This window comes from Lampetra fluviatilis, chromosome 78 (assembly GCF_964198595.1).
Source record: "Lampetra fluviatilis chromosome 78, kcLamFluv1.1, whole genome shotgun sequence".
Lineage (NCBI taxonomy): Eukaryota > Metazoa > Chordata > Hyperoartia > Petromyzontiformes > Petromyzontidae > Lampetra > Lampetra fluviatilis.
In genome coordinates, this window is record NC_136352.1 from 2,569,253 (window position 1) to 2,594,856 (window position 25,604).

Consider the following 25,604-nt stretch of genomic DNA (forward strand, 5'->3'; position numbering starts at 1 on the left):
GTAGTATCCACTGACTATAGTAGTATCCACTGACTATAGTAGTAACTACTAACTCTATAGCAAGATCTACTCACTCTATAGTAGTATCTATGGACTCTAATAGCTACTCACCGTACTAGTATGTACTGACTGTATAGTAGTATATACTGACTGTAGAAGTATTGACTGACTAGTGGTATATACTGACTGTTTTAGTATCTACTAACTCTATATAGCAGTATCTACCAACTCGATAGCAGTATCTACTATCACTACAGCAGTGCATACTGACAGTGATGGCACCTGCTATGACTACAGCAGTGCATATTGACTATGGTGGTACCTGCTATGATTACAGCAGTGGATACTGATTGTGGTGGTATCCTATGACTACAGCTGTGCATACTGACTGTGGTACCTGCTTTCACGACAGCAGTGCATACCGACTGTGGTGGTACAGGCTATGAATACAGCAGTGCATACTGCTGTGGTGGCGACCTGCTATGATCACAGCAGTGCATACTGTGGTGGTGGAACCTGCCATGATTACAGCAGTGCATACTGTGGTGTTACCTGCTTTGATGACAGCAGTACATACTGTGGTGGTGGTACATGCTATGACAGAAGTACATACTGTAGTGATACCTGCTATGACAGCAGTACATACCGACTGTGGTGGTACTTGGTATGACAGCAGTACATACCGACTGTGGTGGTACCTGCTATGATCACAGCAGTACTGTGGTGGTGGTACCTGCTATGATGACAGCAGTGCATACTGTGGTGGCACCTGCTATGATTACAGCAGTGCATACTGACTGTGGTGGTACCTGCTACTTTACTTAATAACCAGGCTACAGTCTGCATTATAGACTGCCAGTACACTCACCCAGCTTAATAACCAGGCGACAGTCTGCATTATAGACTGCCAGTACACTCACTTTGCTTAATAACCAGGCTATAGTCTACATTCCTGACTGCCAGTACACTCACCCAGCTTAATAACTATTTGTACAGTCTATATTTAAAGAATCGATTCTTGGCGCGCTCGGGTTTATTTTAATTTACTGAGTTTTATTTTCATTGCTCTGTTATGTTTTAAAGTTTTCAGAAGTTTTTAAATGTATTTTTCCCCCGGGCAACGCTGGGTATATCGACTCTAACAAGTGTGGGGTGTCGAGGCCTAGTCCCGTGCAGAGCCTTCGGCCTCGCCTAGATTGCCCAGTCGGGCGAGGCTGGGGGCTGGGCCGCTACCCCCCCTCCCCCCGCACTAGAATAAGTCTAATCTCTATAATTTTATCATCTACCGACCCTATAATAGTAATTGCACACATTGGGGTGGGAGGAGAAGAGGACGTGAAACTTTGATGTATTTACCTCAGCGTCGCGTGTAAATGTGTGCGCATATTTTTAACGCGAGTGAGAAATGGCGTCCACCCTGCAGTGACGGCGCGCTGCCCGTTGCCAGGGGCAACCCTCGGTCAGCGTCTCGCGCATGCGCAACGGCGTGCTAAATAAATAAATTAAGAGAAATCGCACTAAATCGATAATTAAATCGCTTTAAAGTTTAGGGACGAAAAACGGAAATGCCTATTCCCACCGTGGGGCTCGGGGCGTGCCTCCCGGCAAAAAAAACGTCTCGACAAACCCCACGGTCCGTGAGCCATATCCCCCGCGAGCGTACGCAGACGGACGGACGGACAGAGACAGACGAAAAATTAGTCTTATAGGTTAGATGAATGATCCATGCTTCCGATTTCAAAGACAATGAGTTGCACCAGAGTCAGATGCTTCCTGATTCACAAAAATACCCTTTGACCCGCATCACAAAAATAACAGCTCTCACGTGAGCTTTTGTAAAGGTTACCACCAAAACAGACACTTTGTCCTGACATCACATATTCCATGTTTGACATTAATACACAAAATGTTGCATGTACGTACAGAAACAGACAAGCATTCTTTCAATTATGATTCAAAATAATCAAAAGGCACATTGGCAACATGTTATTACTATAATGAAATGTACTGCATCACATTACAACGTATTTATAAGTTGATCTCTGACAAGATTAGGCCTATATGTGCAGCATTCTTATAGAGGGAAGCCAAGTAGTAGTACATTCTCTATTTGTTGCAGAGGTTCAAGGTTCAAATCCGACTGGCATATCAATCATCGTCCCAGACTTACAAACTCATATCCACATACAGGCCAGTAAACGGTCACCTTGTGGCACACAGGGGCAGATGCCCATTATGGGCACCCTTCGAGTGTTTAAGATGACATGTTAGAAAACACATGAGTCGCTCCGGATTCGAGAACGACCCAACCCACAGATCCACAAATACTGGCCACTCTTACACTGCAGTTTGAACCTAGAAATTGAGTGTTCAACTTCACATTATATTCATTAGAAAGGCCTGTGACAAAGGTGCATCCATTGGAGCTTAATTGTCTGAAGCTTGCACATCTACCTGGTCTCCATTTGACGTTGTATTGTCTAAGAAGCCCACCCACACCTCCACATCCACAAACTCCTGGGAGTTGCCTCGCTCTGCCACACAGTCAGAATTTAGTTCCTGCTTCACACTGCCTCCATCTATGTGAAGGTCCAATTTTGGAGTTGAATCATCTTCAAATTTAACCTTCACTTCTATGCTCCTCACTGTTACTTCTTCACATTTCACCTTCGCCTCTTCATATTTCACCTTGATACCTTTCAAAGTGTCCAGGCTGGGATTGTCTTCTTGTTTCATGAACAATGGGGTCATTGCAGCACTTTGGCTTTCACAAGCTGATTTCAGAATACACTTCTTGTGGTTTTTCTGATGCTTGTGTGTTCTCTGGTGTTTTTTAAGATTTGATGACTGTGCAAACGCTTTCCCACAAACACTGCACTTGAAGGGTTTCTCTCTTGTGTGTGTTTTCTGGTGGGTGTGAAGAATTGATGACTGTGCAAACGCCTTCCCACACCGAGTGCACTTGAAGGGTTTCTCTCCTGTGTGTGTTCTCTGGTGTTGTTTAAGAGTAGATGAATCTGAAAATTCTTTCCCACACACACTGCACTTGAAGGGTTTCTCTCCTGTGTGTGTTCTATGGTGATTTTTAAGAGTAGATGAACCTGGAAATGCCTTATCACACAAACTGCACTTGAAGGGTTTCTCTCCCGTGTGTGTTCTCTGGTGTCTTTGAAGATGTGGTGACTGTGCAAATGACTTCCCACACACACTGCACTTGAAAGGTTTCTCTCCTGTGTGTGTTCTCTGGTGGGTCTGAAGATTTGATGACTGTGCAAACGCCTTCCCACACATAGTGCACTTAAAAGGTTTCTCTCCTGTGTGTGTTCTCTGGTGATTTTTAAGAGTAGATGAATCTGAAAATGCCTTCCCACACACACTGCAAATGAAGGGTTTATATCCTGTGTGTGTTCTCTGGTGGGTCTGAAGAGTTGATGACTTTGCAAACGCCTTCCCACACACAGTGCACTTGAAAGGTTTCTCTCCTGTGTGTGTTCTCTGGTGTTGTTTAAGAGTAGATGAATCTGAAAATGCCTTCTCACACACACTGAACTTGAAGGGTATCTCCCCTTTGTGTGTTTTCTGGTGCTGTGTCAAGTTTCCAGTACGATCCATGGTGTTTGCATTCTGGTCGCATTGTTTCCTTCTTGTACCGAGCTGCGCTGAGTGCCTTTGCTCCATCAGGCCAATTCTGCAGAACAAGCGTGAGCTGCAGACAGAAAAACATATCCACACCATCTATGTGAGTATGAGGCAAAGAGGAATGCATATATACACAGTCACACATGACTTACACGTCTATACATATTCATATTTTCATGATATAGTGAAAGAGATTCCCCAATTCATCACACGGGCTGTTAAGGCACACAATGAGAGGGCAAATGGGCATAAACATGCCTGGACACCCTAGTGTTTTCAAAATGAATGTTTACCAAAAACTCCAAGCACACAATTTCGGTTGTCTAGCTACGACAGGAATATTTATTTAAGAAAAATTAGCTAACATAGGAAAGGCTGTTGAAAAGAATATTATTTGTATTATGCAGAAATGTATAAATTAATGTTCATTTGCAACTTAGAGGTGTGAAGCCAGGCTCAGATGAGCTTGAATGCGAGGATGAACAGATCTAACTTCAGCTGCATATGTGCAGTGTTAATTTCCTGACTGTATCCATTCTTATAAAATCTTGTTCTGTACCTGTTGAATTCCATGACGAAATGGGGCCTTGCATATGTTCTACAAAAATATCACCTCAATGGGAAAATCTTGACTTAAAACTTTTGTGATAGCGGGAATTCATATTCTTTGGTTATTTCGGTAAATTCACGTACATAGAAAATAATAATACAAATAAAGTCAATAGAAGAAAAAAAAGACTAATGTAGACTGTAGCCTGGTTCTTAACCTCGGTGAGTTTATTGGCAGTCTATAATGTAGACAATTGCCTGTTTTTTGACGAGACCTTTGCAATGGACTAGACCTTGGCGATGGACACTCACAGCTTTGTATGTAAAAAAGTCCAGGCAGCTTCCACATAGTGTTACAGAGCCTAATGAAAGAATGCTGCTAGACTAATTCGAAGTGAGACTTTGGATGCCAGACCAGAGCTGGTCATGAACACATTAACCAGGTATAGGAGCTCCTCCACCACGTGTAGAACGACCTGATTATGTATGGTCAGCTGAGCAGGTGCAGTGTTGTATGACATTAAATTCCCAGGGAGGTGTTCTTTGGGTCTTTCGGTAAAGTCACGTCACTTAATCGAAAGACCCAAAGAATATGAATTCCTGCAGTTACGAAAGCTTTTGGTCAAGATTTTCCCAGGGAGGTGATCTTTTTGTAGAACATATGCAAGACCCCATTTCGTCATGGAATTCTCCAGGTACAGAACACGATTCTCCAACTCAATATCATTGAGTAGCCATGACCAGATCATCAACATGCGTAACATGGTTGACCAGCAGGGGACGATCCCTTGACTATAACCAGGTATCGATTAGCGTATCATTGTTACTGTATGAAATGCATTTTTTTATAGGCCCATTGTGAGCTTCTCAAAATACATCATTATTTGAAAATGCTATGTAATGTAATGCATGGGGCCAGAGGCAATTTCGGCCACAAGCCAAATTGAACAGGAAAGGGATCCGACTCCTGGTCACGCAGCTTTAGATGGGCCAGCCAAAAAAATCTTAAAATCCTCAACGAATGTGAGCAGAGGCAGAGATATCGAAAACAAAAAAATAATCCAAAACCCCAAGCCTCTTTATGGTACTATAGGCCATATTTACACCAAGAAAGCAGAGATCTAGTTTCTGCTGAAAATCCGTACTCCTGTGCTATAGCTGATGGACAAAAAATACAGCAGCCCCTTGAATAGCGCGGAGGTTACATTCTTGGAAAGTGCCGTGCGAAAGCTAAAATGCCGATATTTAAGCCTTACCTAAAAAATGCGGTTAGGTAAACGGCATATAAAATATACATCACAATTTAAATAAGTACTGTACTGTATTCCCAAGAAACTAAATTACTGAAATAAATGTGGAGAAACCGTATACAAAACATTCCAAGATGAGTATAACTGTATATAAATAAAGCAGACTTTGTGTTTTTTTTAGAACCAATTGCACCAACACTTTGAAACATACACACATCAAAAATTCCACGCGTACTCAAGGGTAAGTTATTATGTTTTTCACACAATTTTTAGCTTACCTGTTCACCTTCAACACCTGTAACACCTGCACACTCCAACACCCCGCTGCTGCTAATGGGTGTAGCCCAAGGGTCATAAAGAAGTGGCCGGGGCTAGTGATGTTAATGTAATAAATTAGCATGTTAATGTGAAATCGAAGAGTGGTGCAATCCAAAGCGGCTTCCCTACAAGACAGAGAAGGATCGAGGCTCTACCTGGGTAAACAACAACTACCACACTATGGGAACCTCATTTGCCAGTAAAAATATGATAATTGTTTTTTTACCCTTCTATCTGGCAACAAAACTGACACCTTTTTACAATGAGTCATGTGCACTATCCTTGAAGTTGATTGGTCCACACCTGAGACGGCTTTCCTTAGAGCCTAGTCTCACATGGGTTGGACCAGATGATGCCAAAAGTGCGCCAGATGACTGCGGGTGACTGGCTGCGGGAACTGGTGGCAGGAATAATGGGGGCCACGTCACTCGTGGAAGGGCAGGTGAACAGGCGGCGTACCCGGATTCTGCTGGACACGGGGGGCGGTAACGTCACTCGTGAGTGCAACACATTGCAGCGTGGTCGGGGTTGACGTGAGCCGCCGACAGGCCCCGGATCGTGCGCTGCACACTGCAAGTGGAAGTGGGATAGGACTGCTGGGGAGGGTCACCCTTAAGGGTCGCCTCGGACACCCGGTGTGTAACCAGGAGTTATACGTGTCAAGCGTGTTATGCCACGAGTGTATTGCAGGTACCGACCTCCTGGGAAAGTTGGGGCTCAGCGTGCAGCCCCGCCAGCGATGCGCCACCGTGGAGGGCAGCGGGGAGCGGATTCCTTTCTTGGGACAAGAGCCGGGTTGCCCTCGCTTCGAGCCTGTGGCCGCTATCCTGGCGTCGGCCGTCACCGTCAGCATTGGTGTTCCACTGGGTTTTCCGTTTTTCTCCCAAACCTAAACTCAAAATATATTTGGTGGTGGTCAAACAGTCCAATGCAAGACCCTCCTGAAAAATAATCTTTAATTGCTAAATAAGAAGTTAAATTGGAAAACCCTCAAACACAGTACACTTTTTTTATTTTACCAGGTGAGGCCATCTGAGCTGCATAGCTCTTTTTCAGAATCGACCTGGACACAAATGATAGCTCAACTTACTTTGTTATAATATGGAAATGTTTTGCAGCCAAATTCTCAAAATGCATGTTTCTAAATGTGGAGAAAAATCAATGACACTACAGGTATTGTGGTCTATGCAAACATGACTCCTCGTAAAAAAGGTGTCAGTTTTGTTGCCAGATAAAAGGGTAAAAAAATAATTATCATAAAAATAGTTGTCCATCGGTCTAAAGGGTGCATCAGCAAAACCAACTCGGCAGAACGCTCCTGAATTAGAGTGCTGAGACTCATTGTGGTCATGTACTCGAGTGTGCACCATGGTGGCTGGGAGATGTTAACTGCCTCTCCTGGTTTACAGGAGGTGGTGGTTTCGATCGCGACCCCTCCTGTATATTGGCAGTTTGCGTGTCTCTCTCGCTCCCCGTGGTCGCGTGGATTTTCCTCCGGTTTTCCCCTCCACATTAAGAGTCAACATCACCACGCGTTTAGAGTATTTGACCGACAGACATTTCCACACGTTGATAAGCCACTTTGTTGTGGGCTGGTCGCTTCTGAAAACAAGAGCGGTATAGCAGCTGAAGTGGGCTTGGCCTGGTAAGATAAAAAAAAAACTGTCGAAATATTTAAAAGAAACAAAGTTCCAAAGTAGTGAGCCAGATGAAAACAAATAAAACTTAAGCAGAGAATTAAAGCAAATGCAATCAGGCGAGGGCAGGAGGCAAGGCCCCGCATGGCTAGGCCCCGCGTTGTAATGTTCCAACATGGACATCGATTCCATACTCGCTGCTACTCAATTGATATCCCTACGAGAGGAGCGAGGCTCTACCTGGGTAAACAACAACAACCACGACAACAACAACCACAACGACAACAACAACCACGATGTGAACTTCTCACCTCGGATCTCAGTGAGCGCGCGCGGTGCAGCAGCTTCCGGATATATCGTGACGTCACGCGGCAGCAGGAGGTGACATGACGTCACTAGCGGAGTTCATCACACAATCCCCTCCCCCAACAAACAGCGGTGTAATTGAATAATTTATGTTAATAAGCCGGGCCCATGTGGGGTGATTGGGCTTGGCTGGTAAACCCGTTGCAATAAACTTGCGACGGTTATCCTGAATAAATTATGTTAATGAACCGCCAGTGACTGGGCGTGGCTTTTAGCAAAAAAGGATTTTTACTGGAACCGAAATCGACAGTGACCAACTAGACGTGACGTCACGCTCAAAAGCGCGGTAGAGGGGGGGGTTGGGGGGTTAAATACCTTGGTGACATGACGTCACTAGCAGGGAACAGCTCTCCCTGGCGTCTCACGCCAAGTTAATGAGTGGTGACGTCAGAGAACGAGATCAGAGTTAGAGTTTAAGTTTATTTAGATTACATTTATATTGTTGCCTCTCTTGAACAGAGACCCCTTGGGTGCGTGAGCTCAACAACAACGTGAACATTATTGTGTGTGTACACTGTGTGTGTGTACACTGTGTATGCAATGTGTATGTGTACACACTTGTGTGTGTGCGTGTACACTGTGTGTTGCACAGTCGGGGGTACAGGTGGTGCATTGGCCAGTCAACTGAGTCAGTAGACCCATGGCACCTGGGTCTATCCCGTGCACATGGCCTGGCACAAACGCCATGGTGACGTCACCGCCACTTAGTGGCGAATGGCGGTTGTTGTTCTTGTAACTGTGGACAGTGCTGTGGGGGGAGGACCAATTCCGATTAGCCTTTCCCCTCGGGGCATTCGTAGCTACCACATCAGCTAAATGGGGGCTCTGGATGGGTGTGAGGGGCTGGTAAGCCCTCCACCTTCAATATATTACAACTAAACCACGTCTAAGATTGCACTTGAAGGGTTTCTCTCCTGTGTGTGTTCTCTGGTGTTTATTAAGAGCAGATGAAACTGAAAATGCTTTGCCACACGCACTGCACTTGAAGGGCAATTTTTCGGTGTGTTCTCTGGTGGCTCTGAAGAACTGATAAACATGCTAATTTCTTCTCACACACAGTGCACATGAAGGGGTTCTCTCCTGTGTGAGTTCCCTGGTGCTGTGTCAAATTTCCAGTACAATCCGTGCTGTTTCCTTGTACCGAGCTGCGCTGAGTGCCTTTCCTCCATCAGACCAATTCTGCAGAGGAAGTGCAATATACACAGTCACACATGACTTACACGTCTATACTTTTTCATATATTCATGATATAGTAAAAAAGATTCCCAAATTCATCACACGGGCTGTTAAGGCACACAATGAGAGGGCTAATGGTCATACATATGCCTGTAAACCCTAGTATCTTCAAAATTTATGTTAAACCAAAACTCCAAGCACACAATTTTGGCTGTCTGGCTACAAAGAGAATATTTATAACAAAAATTCAGCAAACATAGCAAAGGATGTTGAACATAATACTATTTGTATTAATGTTAAATCGCAACTTAGAGGCGTGAAGCGAGGCTCAGAATTGTTTGAATGCTTTGATGAACAGATCTAACTTCAGCTGGAAATGTGCTGTGTTAATTTCTTGACTTTATTCATTCTTAGAAAAAGTTCCCGAAGAAAACAGAAATAAACAATTGTTTTGATTTAACCTGCGTGTTCAATGGAGTTAATATACTTTACAACAGATACAAACTTGACACTCTCACACACTGGCATGGTAAAAATGTGATGGTGTGTCCAGAACCATGCCTGGCCGCCTTCATCTGCTCAGTATTCAGTATTAATGTTTCCTCACTTCACCATGTAATTAATTGAGGATCAATCAACATAGAAGTCCATAATAAGTTCAACTTTCACTTATTAATGATGTTTGCTGTCGACGATTATCAAACTGTAATTGTTGAATTCATAATGCAGTGATATAACTGCGCCACCACTCCTCACATAGATAAAGTCTTACATACACATACATTGCACGTGGATCATTAACATATGCTATACAAATCAGCCACCATTTCAATCAGATGCTTTCTGTGGTTTTCCGCTGTTCGTGGCTCCGCCCCCTACCTGCCTGCTAACCCGTCTGTGTTGTTTGTCTTAACCGAGGTGGCTGAGTAGCCTCGTCATGACCGTGTAATTTCACGTTAATTCACGGCGCCACAGTGCCATTTAACCTCGGGGAAGCCTCGGTCAATTCCCTGGCCCCAGGACACCGTGGAGGTTCCCCACGAGGAGGGCTCCTGGGTGAAAACATGTAGGCCAGGTGACTTTCCCGCGAGGCTCCAGGTGGGAAGAGCAGCGTCGGCCAGGCCGCTCCGTGGGGTGGGCATCGCGGGTGCGGCGCCGGCAGAGCGGCTTCGCCACTGTGGCATCACATAGCCCCCCGAGGTGCCTGTCCCCGTCCCGGGTTGACTGGAGCACCTCGCCTGGGCTGCCCCCACGAGGTAGCGCCGCGGGGTCCTTGGGACTCGCCCGGCCTTCATGGCTGGCCTCGGGAGTGGTGGCTCCGTCCTCGGGGGTTCCCGCGGTGGTCTCCTTCTCCACTCCAGTGGCTCCTTTTGTCCCTCGGCACCTGTGGGCTGGGGAACAAACTCAGAGGCCGAAGGGTTTAGGGGCCGTCGCCCCCGCCATCACCCGGCCGGGCCAGGGCCTTGCGGGGCCCATGTAGCGTGCGAGGCCCCCGAGCACGAGGGGTGTGGGGACAACAGGATTTCGGGGCACCCAAATGGCGGGGTCCTCCCTCGCCGGGGCTGCCTTCCATAGTTTTAATCGGCGGACGTTGACCACTATCTTTCGGCCCCTCTCCCCACCCTGGATCAGCACCGTCCAGGGGGAAATCTGCCGCACCACGGTCCAGGGTCCGCGCCAGTAGGTCGTTAGTTTCCCCACCTGTCCCGCCCCGAGGCGAGGGGTGTGCAGCCACGCCTTAGAGACTTCCGAAAAGAAGGGGGGCTCCATACGGGGTCGGGCGCCCTGCTCCTGCCACCGATGCGCGGCCTCCCCTTGCGGGTAGGCACGGCCCCTCGTAGAGTCTCCATCAAGTGCTCCACGGGGCGGCTCCCTTGCTCCGGTTGTGGTGGGGGAACGCCGAACAGCAAATCTGCGGGTAGAAGAAACTCACGGCCAAACATAATTAAGAACGGGGTCTGTCCCATCGACGTGTGTACTGTGGTGGCATAGGGGAACAGGACATTAGGGAGGTGTTCGTCCCAGTCCTGCTGGTTGGTGGTCTGGTTCAAACGCTCCACCATACGGTTCGCCTGGGGGTGGTACGCCGTGATTCGGTCCTTCTGGATTCTGAACTCCCGGCACAGCACCAGAAACAGCTCTGCCTCGAACTCACTACCTTGGTCGGTAATGACTCGTTCGGGGATCCCATGTTTAAGTACGTAGTGCTCCACAAATTCCTGGGCGACCACAAGGGCCGCCGGGGATGGCCACCGCCATGGGATAGCGTGTGAAGTACTCCACCGCTACGAGGATATACTGGTTACCCCGGCGGGATCGCGGAAATGGCCCCTGTAGGTCGATCCCAACCAGCTGGTTCGTCCGACTAATGTGGAACGGCCTCAGGCGTACCTGATATCGTGCTGGTTTCTGAGTAGCCTCGTCATGACCGTGTAATTTCACGTTAATTCATGGCGCCGCAGTGCCATTTAATCTCGGGGAAGCCTCGGCCAATCCCCTGGCCCCAGGAAACCGTGAAGGTTCCCCACGAGGGCTCCTGGGTGAAAACCTGTAGGCCAGGTGACTTTCCCACGAGGCTCCAGGTGGGGGTGTGTGCGTGTGTTCATGTGGGGGGTGGTGAGGGAAGAGCAGCGTCGGCCAGGCCGCTCCGTGGTGTGGGCATCGCGGGTGTGGCGCCGGCAGAGCGGCGTCGCCGCTGTGGCATCACAATATCATCCCTGGGGCCCGGCCCAAGGGTTGTGTTCGCCAACAAGCACCTTGTGGCCGGGTGATCCACGTATCCTGGTCTGGCCTAGCCTGAAATGGCTACGTGGCACCCTCCAGTGCGCCCGCCATCTGCAGAACGAAGGGTGAGGGGCGGGTGTGATGCCAGTATGGCAGGGAGAGGGATGGTCTCAGATGGACTTGATCTTGGCGATGGACTCACAACTCTGTATGCAGCAAAAGTCCAGTCAGCTTCCACAGTGTTGCACAGTCTAAAAAAATAATGCTGCTCGACACATGAGCCAGGTATGGGAACTTATCCGCCACTTGAAGAACTGCCTGACTATTAATGGAGAGCGGAGCAGGTGCAGTGTTGTATGACATGGATTCCCAAGCAGGTGATTTATTTTTGTGGAACATATGCAAGGCCGCATTTCATGATGGAAGTATCCAGGCATCAGAACAAGATTCCCTAACTCCATCTCATTGAGTAGCCATTACCAGATCAGCAGATGCAACAGGGCTTACCAGCAGGGAATGATCCCTTAACTATAACCAGTCATCGATAAGCGTATTATTGTAACCGTAACGAATGCAATTTATTTATATGGCCATTGTGAGCTTCTCAAACTACATAATTATTGACGATGCTATGTAATTTAATGCAATGGGCCAGAGTGAATTTCTGTCACAAGCCGAGTTGAACAGGAAATGGCCCCAACTCCTGGTCACGCACCTTTAGATGGGCCTGCCCAAAATCATAAAAATCCTCAACGAATGTGAGCAGAGGCAGAGACATCGAAATCAAGGAACCCAAAGCATCAAGCCTCTTTATGGTACCATAGGCCTTAATTACATCAAGAAAGCAGAGATCTAGTTTCTGGTGAAAATCCGTACTACTCTGCTGTACTCGATCGACAGAAAATAGAGCCGCCCCTTGAATATCGGAGGTTACGTTCTTGGAAAGTTCTGCGAGACTGCTAAAAACGCGATATTCAATACTTAAGTCTTACCCAAGTAATGGCGTTAGGTAAACGTCAACTAAAATTTACATCACAATTGAAATAAGTACTGTATTCCACATCAACAAAAAACTAAACAATTGAAATAAACATTTGGAAACCATGTCTCGTGCTTTTGGTTACAGGTCAACCCAACACTAATGGTCACACATGCTGTCTGCTTCTACTCGACCTTGTCCGAAAAGTCCTCCAAAACCTCCACATCCACAAATGGCTGTGATTCGTCTCGGGCTCCATTAGCGACCGGGAAGTCAAACCCTAGAGCCTTCACAGGTCACCTTCACGAATGGTGACGTTTCCCAGCTGCCATTTGTATTGGGTCCTTGAATCACAAAAGATGGGCTTATGGAACTTCAAATTTCACAGGTCAATCTCAGACTCTGCTCCTTGTAGACCTCCTTACGCGTGTTTCAGTTTCAAGACAATTCAAAAGGCCTTCCAAGTGTACATTAAGTGGTTTTTAATGTGTGTTCCCTGGCAGTTGTGAAGATTTGATTACTGTGTAAATGCATTCCAAGACAGTGCAGTCGTTAAGATTCCGTGGAGGCGAGTTCTGCTCTTGGTGACATCACAAGCCAGAGAGAGGGGGAGGCCCTGACGTAACCCACTCGTTAATTTGAGGTGACGTCTTCAGAGGGAGCGTCTACATATTTAAGTAAACATGTGGTAAACAAGGTGGGATATCAATGCAGACAGATATATCTAAAGTTTTATTTAAATAGAAGTTAAAATTCAATAAAACCTAGGCTAGAATACAAATCTGTAACAAAAATCCACGATGCCTTCAAATGTCCTCTTTAAAGTACCTCCTTGCAAAAAAACAGATCGGCAGACATCTTTCATTGAACATTTTCTACACGAAACAAAGGAATGTTTTACACAAACTATAAATACCACGGCCTTTTAGGAATGCATGTGTAATGGGTTCCGGAGACACTTGTAGAGGTATCTTCTTTATTACAACACTCCAACAGTCCTGATACTCTGCTACAGCCTAGGTACACAGCCTAGATACACTACTCTGGCTACGCTCTGGAGTCCTCCGGCTGCAATTATCCTAGGGGAGGCTAATTGACCCGACCTAGCCAAGGTGCGGGTCTGGACTCTGGCTTCCTCGGAACTCGCCCTTACAAGGACGTAGAGCCGGGAGTCCCAGAGTCCCACCACTGGCCCTCACAGCGTCCCGGCCCTTACAAGGACAAGAGGGACGAGGGGGTCCAGGGTCCTAAGCTGGCTGGTCTTGGGTCTTGAGCTGCAACTGGCCCCGATCGGCCAGGGAGCTGCCCTTTTATGCCTCATCCCCAACGAGGGGTGGGGTTGTGTGCGCCCCCAGATATCCCACAGAGCACGCACAGCCCGCCCGTTGGTGGCGCCAAGGGGCTTAACTGTTTGGGGTGCCTGGGATCCTAGTGCTTGGCGCCGAGGGCTTATCTGCCTAGGATCCCAGAGCCCCCAGCAGCCCCTCCCCTCTTATGGCACTACACATGTGTTCAGTACAAGCCACTTGTGGACTGGTTTTGGTGTACAATGTCTCAACAGTCCGGCTTGCTTCAACTGATGTTCATCGGCAAGGTCCATTTCAAGTCTCAGTTCGACAAAATGTATACGTAATACAAAATAATAATTCGTGTTCTTGTGGAGAATGTATCTCCTATACGTAACTTGTAAGTGGCATACCTTAACTGATGAATGATCCGACTATGCTCCCGATTTCAAAGACAATGAGTTGCCCCAGTCAGATGCGTCCTGATTCACAAAAATACCCTTTGACCCGTATCACAAAAATAAGAGCTCTCACGTGAGTTTTTGTACAGGTTATCACCAAAACAGATACTTTGTCCTGACATCACATATTCCATGTTTGACATTAATACACAAAATGTTGTATGTACGTACAAAATCAGACAGGTATTCTTTCAATTATGATTCAAAATAATCAAAGGGCACATTGGCAACATTTTATTACTATACTGAAATGTACTGCGTCATGTTGCAACGTATTTAGAAGTTGATCTGACGAGATTAGGCCTATATGTGCAGCACTCTCATAGAGGGAAGCCAAGTAGTACATTCTCTATTTGTTGCAGAGGTTCAAGGTTCAAATACGACTGGCATATCAATCATCGCCCTGGACTTACAAACTCATATACACATGCAGGCCAGTGAACGGTCAAATTGAGACAAACAGGGGCAGATGCCCATTATGGGCACCCATCGAGTGTCTAAGATGAGATATGATACAAAACACTTGAGTCACTCCTGGTTAGAGATCGCCCCAACCCACAGGTTCACAAATACTGGCCACTCTTACACTGCAGTTTGAACCTAGAAATTGAGTGTTCAACTTCACATTATATTCATTAGAAAGGCCTGTGACAGAGGTGCATCCATTGGAGCATATTTGTCTGAAGCTTGCACATCTACCTGGTCTCCATTTGACTTTGTATTGTCTAAGAAGTCCACCCACACCTCCACATCCACAAACTCCTGGGAGTTGCCGCGTTTTGCCTCAGTCAGAATTTAGTTCCTGCTTCACACTGCCTCCATCTATGTGAAGGTCCCATTTTGGAGTTGAATCATCTTCAAATTTAACCTTCACTTCTACGCTCTTCACTGTTACTTCTTCACATTTCACCTTCGCCTCTTCATATTTCACCTTGAAACCTTTCAAAGTGTCCAGGCTGGGGTTGTCTTCTGGTTCTTGTTTCATGAACAATGGGGTCATTGCAGCACTTTGACTTTCACAAGCTGATTTCAGATTACACTTCTTGTGGATTTTCTGATGCGTGTGTGTTCTCTGGTGTTTTTCAAGATTTGATGACTTTGCAAACACCTTCCCACACAGAGTACACTTGAAAGGTTTCTCTCCTGTGTGTGTTCTCTGGTGTGATTTAAGAATTGATGACTTTGCAAACGCCTTCTCACACACAGTGCACTTGAAAGGTTTCTTTCCTGTGTGTGTTCTCTGGTGTTGTTTAAGAGTAGATGAATCTGAAAATACCTTCCCACACACACTGCACTTGAAGGGTTTATCTCCTGTGTGTATTCTCTGATGGGTCTGAAGATTTGATGACTTTGCATACGCCTTCCCACACAGAGTGCATTTAAAAGGGTTATCTCCTGTGTGTGTTCTCTGGTGTTGTTTAAGAGTAGATGAATACAAAAATGCCTTCCCACACACACTGCACTTGAAGGGTTGATCTCCTGTGTGTATTATCTGGTGGGTCTGAAGATTTGATGACTTTGCAAACGCCTTCCCACACAGAGTGCACTTAAAAGGTTTATCTCCTGTGTGTGTTCTCTGGTGTTGTTTAAGAGTGGATGAATCTGAAAATGCCTTCTCACACACACTGCACTTGAAGGGCATCTCTCCTGTGTGTGTTCTCTGGTGTTGTTTAAGAGTAGATGAATAAAAAAATGCCTTCCCACACACACTGCACTTGAAGGGCATCTCTCCTGTGTGTGTTCTCTGGTGTTGTTTAAGAGTAGATGAATTAAAAAATGCCTTCCCACACACACTGCACTTGCAGGGTTTGTCTACTGTGTGTGTTCTCTGGTGGGTCTGAAGATATGATGACCATGAAAATGCCTTCTCACACACAGTGCACTTGAAGGGTTTCTCTCCTGTGTGTGTTCTCTGGTGTCTTTGAAGATGTGATGACTGTGCAAACGCCTTCCCACACACAGTGCACTTGAAATGTTTCTCTCCTGTGTGTGCTCTCTGGTGTCTTTGAAGATGTGGTGACCGTGCAAATGCCTTCTCACACACAGTGCACTTGAAAGGTTTCTTTCCTGTGTGTGTTCTCTGGTGTTGTTTAAGAGTAGATGAATCAAAAAATGCCTTCCCACACACACTGCACTTGAAGGCCTTATCTCCTGTGTGTGTTCTCTGGTGAGTCTAAAGATTTGATGACTTTGCAAACGCCTTCTCACACACAGTGCACTTGAAAGGTTTCTCTCCTGTGTGTGTTTTCTGGTGTTGTTTAAGAGAAGATGCATCTGAAAATGCCTTCTCACACACACTGCACTTGAAGGGCATCTCTCCTGTGTGTGTTCTCTGGTGCTGTGTCAATTTTCCAGTACGATCCGTGATGTTTACATGCTGGTCGCATTGTTTCCTTCTTGTACTGAGCTGCGCTGAGTGCCTTTGCTCCATCAGGCCAATTCTGCAGAGCGAGGGTCAGCTGCAGACAGAAAAGCATGTCCACACCATCTATGTGAGTATTGAGGCACAGAGGAATGCATATAAACACAGTCACACATGACTTACACATCTATACATATTCATATTTTCATCATATAGTGAAAGAGATTCCCCAATCCATCACAAGGGCTGTTAAGGCACACAATGAGAGGGCAAATGGTCATAAATATGCCTGGACACCCTAGTGTCTTCAAAATGAATGTTTACCAAAAACTCCAAGCACACAATTTTGGTTGTCTAGCTACGACAGGAATATTTATTTAAGAAAAATTAGCTAACATAGCAAAGGCTGTTGAAAAGAATATTATTTGCATTATGCAGAAATGTATAAATTAATGTTCATTTGCAACTTAGAGGTGTGAAGCCAGGCTCAAATGAGCTTGAATGCGAGGATGAACAGATATAACTTCAGCTGCATATGTGCAGTGTTAATTTCCTGACCATTTACATTCTTATAAAATCTTGTTCTGTACCTGTTGAATTCCATAACGAAATGGGGCCTTGCATATGTTCTACAAAAAGATCACCTCCCTGGGAAAATCTTGACTTAAAACTTTAGTGACAGCGGGAATTCATATTCTTTGGTTATTTCGGTAAAGTCACGTAGATAGAAAATAATAAAACAAATAAAGTGAATAGAATAAAAAAAACGACTAATGTAGACTGTAGCCTGGTTCTTAGCCTTGGTGAGCGTACTGGCAGTCTATAATGTAGACTGTAGCCTGGTTCTTAACCTCGGTGAGTGTATTGGCAGTCTATGATGTAGACTATTGCCTGTTTTTTTTAGGAGACCTTTGCAATGGACTAGACCTTGGCGATGGACACTCACAGCATTGTATGTAAAAAAGTCCAGGCAGCTTCCACATAGTGTTACAGAGCCTAATGAAATAATGCTGCTAGACCAATTTGAAGTGAGACTTTGGATGCCAAACCAAAGCTGGTCGTGAACACATTAACCAGGTATAGGAGCTCCTCCACCACGTGTAGAACGACCTGATTATTCATGGAGAGCTGAGTAGGTGCAGTGTTGTATGACATTAAATTCCCAGGGAGGTGTTCATTGGGTCATTCGGTTAAGTCACGTCACTTAACCGAAAGACCCAAAGAATATTAATTCCTGCAGTTACGAAAACTTTAAGTCAAGATTTTCCCAGGGAGGTGATCTTTTTGTAGAACATATGCAAGGCCCCATTTCGTCATGGAATTCTCCAAGTACAGAACACGATTCTCCAACTCAATCATTGAGTAGCCATGACCAGATCATCAACATGCGTAACATGGTTGACCAGCAGGGGATAATCCCTTGACTATAACCAGGCACCGATTAGCGTATCATAATTACTCTATGAAATGCAACTTTTTTATAGGGCCATTGTGAGCTTCTCAAAACACATCATTATTTGAAAATGCTACGTAATGTAATGCATGAGGCCAGAGGGAATTTCGGCCACAAGCCAAATTGAACAGGAAAGGGCCCTGACTCCTGGTCACACAGCTTTAGATGGGCCTGCCTAAAATCATAAAAATCCTCATCGAATGTGAGCAGAGGCAGAGACATCGAAAACAAAAAAACAATCCAAAACCCCAAGCTTCTTTATGGTACTATAGGCCGTAATTACACCAAGAAAGCAGAGATCTAGTTGCTGCTGAAAATCCGTACTCCTGTGCTATAGTTGATGGACAGAAAATACAGCAGCCCCTTGAATAGCACGGAGGTTACATTCTTGGAAAGTGCCGATATTTAATATTTAAGCCTTACCTAAATAATGGGGTTAGGTAAACGGCATATAAAATATACATCACAATTGAAATAAGTACTGTACTGTATTCCCAATAAACTAAATTAGCAGTATCTGACAAGCACAACGGGGTGTCAGCCAGATGCGAACTGTCCATATCCCCCATTTAACACCCTTGCCGAGCACGCGCACGTGTGTGTGTGTGAGAGATTTGCTCGCGAGCGTGTGGAATTCCGACGGCTCGGACGGGATAGCACCATTGTAAGTCTTCTTCCAGAGGAGGAGGTGAGGGGGGGGGGACGAGGGAGCCTCTGGGACCCCGTGAGACAACCCCAGGATGGGTGGCAGGGATACAGACTGGCATAGGAGATATCGCAGGCCATGCGACCCAAATACGCGAGGAGGTAACCCAAGTATACGGGGAGGTGACCCAAGTACACCTGACTGTGACCAAGCTGCAGTCCACAGCTGAGATAGTCCAGTCCGAGGTGGGAGGGCTGCGCTGCGCTCCATGGTCGGGGGGCTAACCAGGCGAGTATCTCAATAAGAGGCAGAACTCGAACAAATGCACACTTGGGGGGGTAAGGGGAAGTAGGCAAGGGGCCTTTTATGGAGCCACCGCCCTTCCCCGTGCGTGCTATCTATGCATCTCGTGAGAGACAGTCCCCAGACCGCCCGCGCGAGAGAAGCACCAGGGTTAAACACCAAGGCCTCCCTAAAGAGGGGACCACAGAGGGGTGCAATCGACGTGGTCCCAACACAAATAAACTGTCATGATAATGGTGAGCGAGTGACCCCCACACAGATGCCGACAACAACACCCCAGAATGCGGCGACTGCGGGTGACTGGCTGCGGGAGCTGGTGGCAGGAATAATGGGGGCCACGTCGCTTGTGGAAGGGCAGGTGAACAGGTGGCGTACCCAGATTCTGCTGAACACGGGGGGCGGTAACGTCACTCGTGAGTGCAACACACTGCAGCGTGGTCAGGGTTGAAGTGGGCCGCCTACAGGCCCCGGATCGTGCGCTGCACACTGCAAGTGGAAGTGGGATGGGACTGCTGGGGAGGGTCACCCTTAAGGGTCGCCTCGGACACCAGGTGTGTAACCACGAGTTATACGTGTCGAGCGTATTATGCCACGAGTGTATTACAGGTACCGAACTCCTGAAAAAGTTGGGGCTCAGCCTGCAGCCCTGCCGGCGATGTGCCACCGTGGAGGGCAGCGGGGAGCGGATTCCTTTCTTAGGACAAAAGCCAGGTTGCCCCCGCTTTGAGCCCGTGGCCGCTATCCTGGCGTCGGCCGTCACCGTCGGCATTCCACTGGGTTTTCCGTTTTTCTCCAAAACCTAAACTCAAAATATATTTGGTGGTGGTCAAACAGTCCAATGCAGGACCCTCCTGAAACATAATCTTTAACTGCTGAATAAGAAATTAAATTGGAAAACCCTCAAACACAGTACACTATTTTTATTTTACCAGGTGAAGCCATCTGAGCTGCATAGCTCTTTTTCAGAATCGACCTGGACACAAATGATAGCTCAACTTAGTGGCTTATAATATGGAAATGTTTTGCAGCAAAATTCTCAAAATGCATGTTTCTAAATGTGGAGAAAAATCAATGCCACTACAGGGAGAGAGAAAAAAATGTAAACTCCAATTATTAATGTGTCAGCGTTGGACTCGAACCCACGACATTCTTCATACCATGTGAGGTAGTTAACATCTCGCCACCACAGCACAATACATCACACACACACATTACAATGAACACACTGACTCCCTCTCCCTGTACACTCTACACGTGTGACTCACTCTCAAGCACTCGCCCCAAGCGCACCTCTCAGCTGCTTTCCCCAACTACTCTCTCCGGTCTGCTCTTGGTGACGTCACCCGCCAGACAGAGGGGGAGGCACCGACTCTGAGGGTGACGTCACCGCGCAACACGGCCGCTCCCCACACAACACACACGGGGTACACTGACACAGAGTATTCTAACACACGAAGTACACTCGCACACACGGTAATCTCACACACGCAGAGTGCACTCACACACGTAGAGTACGCTTGCGGAGTACACTAACACAAATGAGTACACTCACTCACAGTATTTGTTTTTCTTAGGGTCCTTCGATTTTTTCCCTCCACATTTAGTAACATGCATTTAGATTATTTGGCTGCTATAATCTTCCACGTGAAAAGCAATTTCGTTTATCTATAATCTATGGCCAAGTGGCTTCTGACAAAAGATCTAACAGCTCTGTGAGCCTTGGTTGGTAATATAAAAATAGTTTACACCATTTGCCAGTAAAAAATATAATTGTTATTTTAACCCTTTTATCGGGCAACAAAATTGACACCTTTTTGCATAGACCACAATACCTGCAGTCATAATGCAAACAAAAAACATAACTCTGATAATATATGCACTGTCCTTGAAGTTGATTGGTCCACACACCCGAGCCAGCTTTCCTTAGTGAGGGGGGGTGTTAAATACCTTGGTGACATGACGTCACTAGCAGGGAACAGCTCTCCCCGGCGTCTCACGCCAAGTTAAAACAGTGGTGACGTCAGAGAACGAGATCAGGGTTAGAGTTTAAGTTTATTTAGATTACATTTATATTGTTGCCTCTCTTGAACAGAGACCCCTTGGGTGCGTGAGCTCAACACCAACGTGAACATTATTGTGTGTGTACACTGTATGCAATGTGTATGTTTACACACTGTGTGTGTGTGCGCGTGTACACTGTGTGTTGCACAGTCGGGGGTACAGGTGGTGCATTGGCCAGTCAACGGAGTCAGTCGACCCATGGCACCTGGGTCTATCCCGTGCACATGGCCTGGCACAAACGCCATGGTGACGTCACCGCCACTTAGTGGCGAATGGCGGTTGTTGTTCTTGTTACTGTGGACAGTGCTGTGGGGGGAGGGCCAATTCCGATTAGCCTTTCCCCTCGGGGCATTCGTAGCTACCACATCAGCTAAATGGGGGCTCTGGATGGATGTGAGGGGCTGGTAACCCCTCCACCTTCAATAAATTACAACTAAACCACGTCTAAGATTGCACTTGAAGGGTTTCTCTCCTGTGTGTGTTCTCTGGTGTTTATTAAGAGCAGATGAAACTGAAAATGCTTTGCCACACACACTGCACTTGAAGGGCAATTTTTCGGTGTGTTCTCTGGTGGCTCTGAAGAACTGATAAACATGCTAATTTCTTCTCACACACAGTGCACATGAAGGGGTTCTCTCCTGTGTGAGTTCCCTGGTGCTGTGTCAAATTTCCAGTACAATCCGTGCTGTTTCCTTGTACCGAGCTGCGCTGAGTGCCTTTCCTCCATCAGACCAATTCTGCAGAGGAAGTGCAAAATACACAGTCACACATGCATTACACGTCTATACTTTTTCATATATTCATGATATAGTAAAAAAGATTCCCCAATTCATCACACGGGCTGTTAAGGCACACAATGAGAGGGCTAATGGTCATACATATGCCTGGAAACCCTAGTATGTGAGCAAAGACATCGAAATCAAGGAATCCAAAGCATCAAGCCTCTTTATGGTACCATAGGCCTTAATTACATCAAGAAAGCAGAGATCTAGTTTCTGGTGAAAATCCGTACTACTCTGCTGTACTCGATCGACAGAAAATAGAGCCGCCCCTTGAATATCGGAGGTTACGTTCTTGGAAAGTTCTGCGAGTCTGCTAAAAACGCGATATTCAATACTTAAGCCTTACCCAAGTAATGGCGTTAGGTAAACGTCAACTAAAATTTACATCACAATTGAAATAAGTACTGTATTCCAAATCAACAAAAAAATAAACAATTGAAATAAACATTGGGAAACCGTGTCTCGTTATTTTGGTTACAGGTAAACCCAACACTAATGGTCACACATGCTGTCTGCTTCTACTCGACATTGTACGAAAAGTCCTCCCAAACCTCCACATCCACAAATGGATGTGATTAGTCTCTGGCTCCATTAGCGACCTGGAAGTCAAACCCTAGAGCCTTCACAGGTCACCTTCACGAATGGTGACGTTTCCCAGCTGCCATCTTTATTGGGTCCTTGAATCACAAAAGATGGGTTTATGGAACTTCAAATTTCACACGTCAATCTCAGACTCTGCTCCTTGTACACCTCCTTACGCGTGTTTTAGTTTCAAGACAATTCAAAAGGCCTTCCAAGTGTACTTTAAGTGGTTTTTAATGTGTGTTCCCTGGCAGTTATGAAGATTTGATTACTGTGTAAATGCATTCCAAGACAGTGCAGTAGTTAGATTCCATGGAGGCGAGTTCTGCTCTTGGTGACATCACAAGTCAGAGAGAGGAGGAGGCCCTGACGTAACCCACTCGTTAATTTGAGGTGATGTCTTCAGAGGAAGCGTCTACATATTTAAGTAAACATGTGGTAAACAAGGTGGGATATCAATGGACACATACAGAAAGTTTCATTTAAATGGAAGTAAAAATTCAATAAAAACCTAGGCTAGAATACAAATCTTAATTTTAGAACTTTCGTGACTGCAGGAATTATTATTTGGTTCTTTCGGTTAAGTCACGTCTAAAGATAAAATAATAAATTAAATTAAATAATAGAATACTTTGTCCGGAATAGAATATTTCTAACCCCCCTCCCTCTCTCTGCCTCCGCCCCCCCCCCCTCTGTCTATTTAAGGCCACCCCACAGAGACGATCACCCCTCTCTGTCAACTGTGTTGCTCTCGCTATGTATGTATCTTGTGATATCTGTCTGCTAATATGTCTGTCTATAGTTTTCTGGTTAGATATTATGTCGCTATTTCATTATACCTGATGATGATTGCTTGTGTTGCAATCGAAACGTCGTATTCTATTATTTAATTTAATTTATTATTTTATCTTTAGACGTGACTTAACCGAAAGAACCAAATAATAGAATACAAATCTGTAACAAAAATCCGCGATGCCTTCAAATGTTTTACACAAACTATAAATAACACTGCCTTTTAGGAATGCATGTGTTCAGTACAGGCCACCTGTGGACTGGTTTTGGTGTACAATGTCTCAACAGTCGGGCTTTGCTTCAACTGATGTTCATCAGCAAGGTCCATTTCAAGTCTCAGTTCGATAAAATTTATATACGTAGTACAAAATGATAATTAGTGTTCTCGTGGAGAATGTATCTCCTATACGTAACTTTTAAGTGGCATACCTTAACTGATGAATGATCCGACTATGCTCCCGATTTCAGAGACAATGAGTTGCCCCAGTCAGATGCGTCCTGATTCACAAAAATACCCTTTGACCCGTATCACAAAAATAACAGCTCTCACGTGAGTTTTTGTACAGGTTACCACCAAAACAGATACTTTGTCCGGACATCACATATTCCATGTTTGACATTAATACACAAAATGTTGCATGTACATCCAGAATCAGACAGGTTTTCTTTCAATTATGATTCAAAATAATCAAAAGGCACATTGGCAACATTTTATTACTATACCGAAATGTACTGCGTCACGTTGCAATGTATTTACAAGTTGATCTCTGACTCGATGAGGCCTATACGTGCAGCACTCTCATAGAGGGAAGCCAAGTAGTAGTACATTCTCTATTTGTTGCAGAGGTTCAAATCCGACTGGCATATCAATCATCGCCCCCGTCTTACAAACACATATCCAGATGCAGGCCACTGAACGGTCACCTTGTGACAAACAGGGGCAGATGCCCATTATGGGCACCCATCGAGTGTCGAAGATGAGATATGATAAAAAAACACTTGAGTCGCTCCTGACCCAACCCACAGGTCCACAAATACTGGCCACTCTTACACTGCAGTTTGAACCTAGAAATTGTGTTCAACTTCACATTATATTCATTAGAAAGGCCTGTGACAAAGGTGCATGCATTGGGGCTTAATTGTCTCAAGCTTGCACATCTACCTGATCTCCATTTGACTTTGTATTGTCTAAGACAGGGGTCCTCAAACTACGGCCCGCGGGCCACATGCGGCCCACCGAGGGCATTTATCCGGCCCATGGTCACTAATTGGGCTGCGCTTGTGAGCACTAATTGGACTGCGCTGGTGAGCACTAATTGGGCTGCGCTGGTGAGCACTAATTGGGCTGCGCTGGTGAGCACTCATTGGGCTGCGATCTGTGAACAAAACTGCAGGTGTAATTAACTTTATAATGGCACCCGCACCAGTGTGAGCCTGGGGTAAAAGCGGAGTTCCCCCAATCAGACTGCATTGATGGGCAGTGCAGTCTGTATGTCTCTGTGTGGGCAAAGTTATTGCTGGTATATTGTTTTTGTAGCGCTGTATATATATTGGTATTTTACTAATAGCAATTTTGACTCCCTAGGAAACAATGATGTCAAGAAAGAGAAAAATTGACTCGGAGTGTAGGATATTCAAAAAACAGTGGACTTATGATTACTTTTTCATGCAGTACAAGGAAAGAGCTGTGTGTCTGATATGCCAGAATATAGTGTCTGTGTTCAAAGAATACAATTTACGTCGACACTATGAAACTCAACATGAAGATAAATATGATTGTTTGGTCGGAGAAGTGAGAAAAGATAAAATATTAAAACTGAAAAATACATGAACAACTCAGCAAAATACTTTTGTGAAGCAGAAGCAGCTAAATATTTCATCACTGCGAGCAAGTTTTCAAGTTGCCAAGCTAACAGTGTGCACTGGCAGACCATTCGTTGAGGGAGAATTTGTTCTGTTGCCAAAGAGATGTGTCCAGAGAAGGCCGATTTATTTAGTACAGTGAGTCTTTCAGGACCTACAATTACACGGAGGATTGAAGAAATGGGAGACAATTTCCATCAGCATTTGCAAAACTCCACAAAAAAACTTTCCTATTTTTCCTTGGCACTCGACGAAAGCAATGATGTTCGTGATTCTGCACAACTTCTAATTTTTATTCGTGGGACGAATGACTATTTCAAAGTCACAGAAGAGCTTGCTGCACTGCAAAGCATCAAAGGAACAACTACAGGAGAG

The 25,604-nt window shown here is 45.6% G+C and overlaps 1 pseudogene across 1 annotated transcript in view; it reads right to left on the reverse strand.

Moving 5' to 3' along the window:
* Nucleotides 1-1,311: 1,311 nt before the first annotated feature.
* The window catches only part of LOC144953589 (uncharacterized), a 51,741-nt pseudogene continuing 27,448 nt past the window's right edge, over nt 1,312-25,604 (reverse strand). The window contains exons 5-11 of the transcript XR_013640844.1: nt 19,760-19,948; nt 15,173-16,837; nt 10,637-11,154; nt 10,169-10,319; nt 7,705-7,737; nt 6,455-6,645; nt 1,312-3,706 (exon numbers count right to left, since the gene is read on the reverse strand). The product of XR_013640844.1 is annotated as an uncharacterized LOC144953589 (transcript). The remainder of the gene's footprint in view (nt 3,707-6,454; nt 6,646-7,704; nt 7,738-10,168; nt 10,320-10,636; nt 11,155-15,172; nt 16,838-19,759; nt 19,949-25,604) is intronic.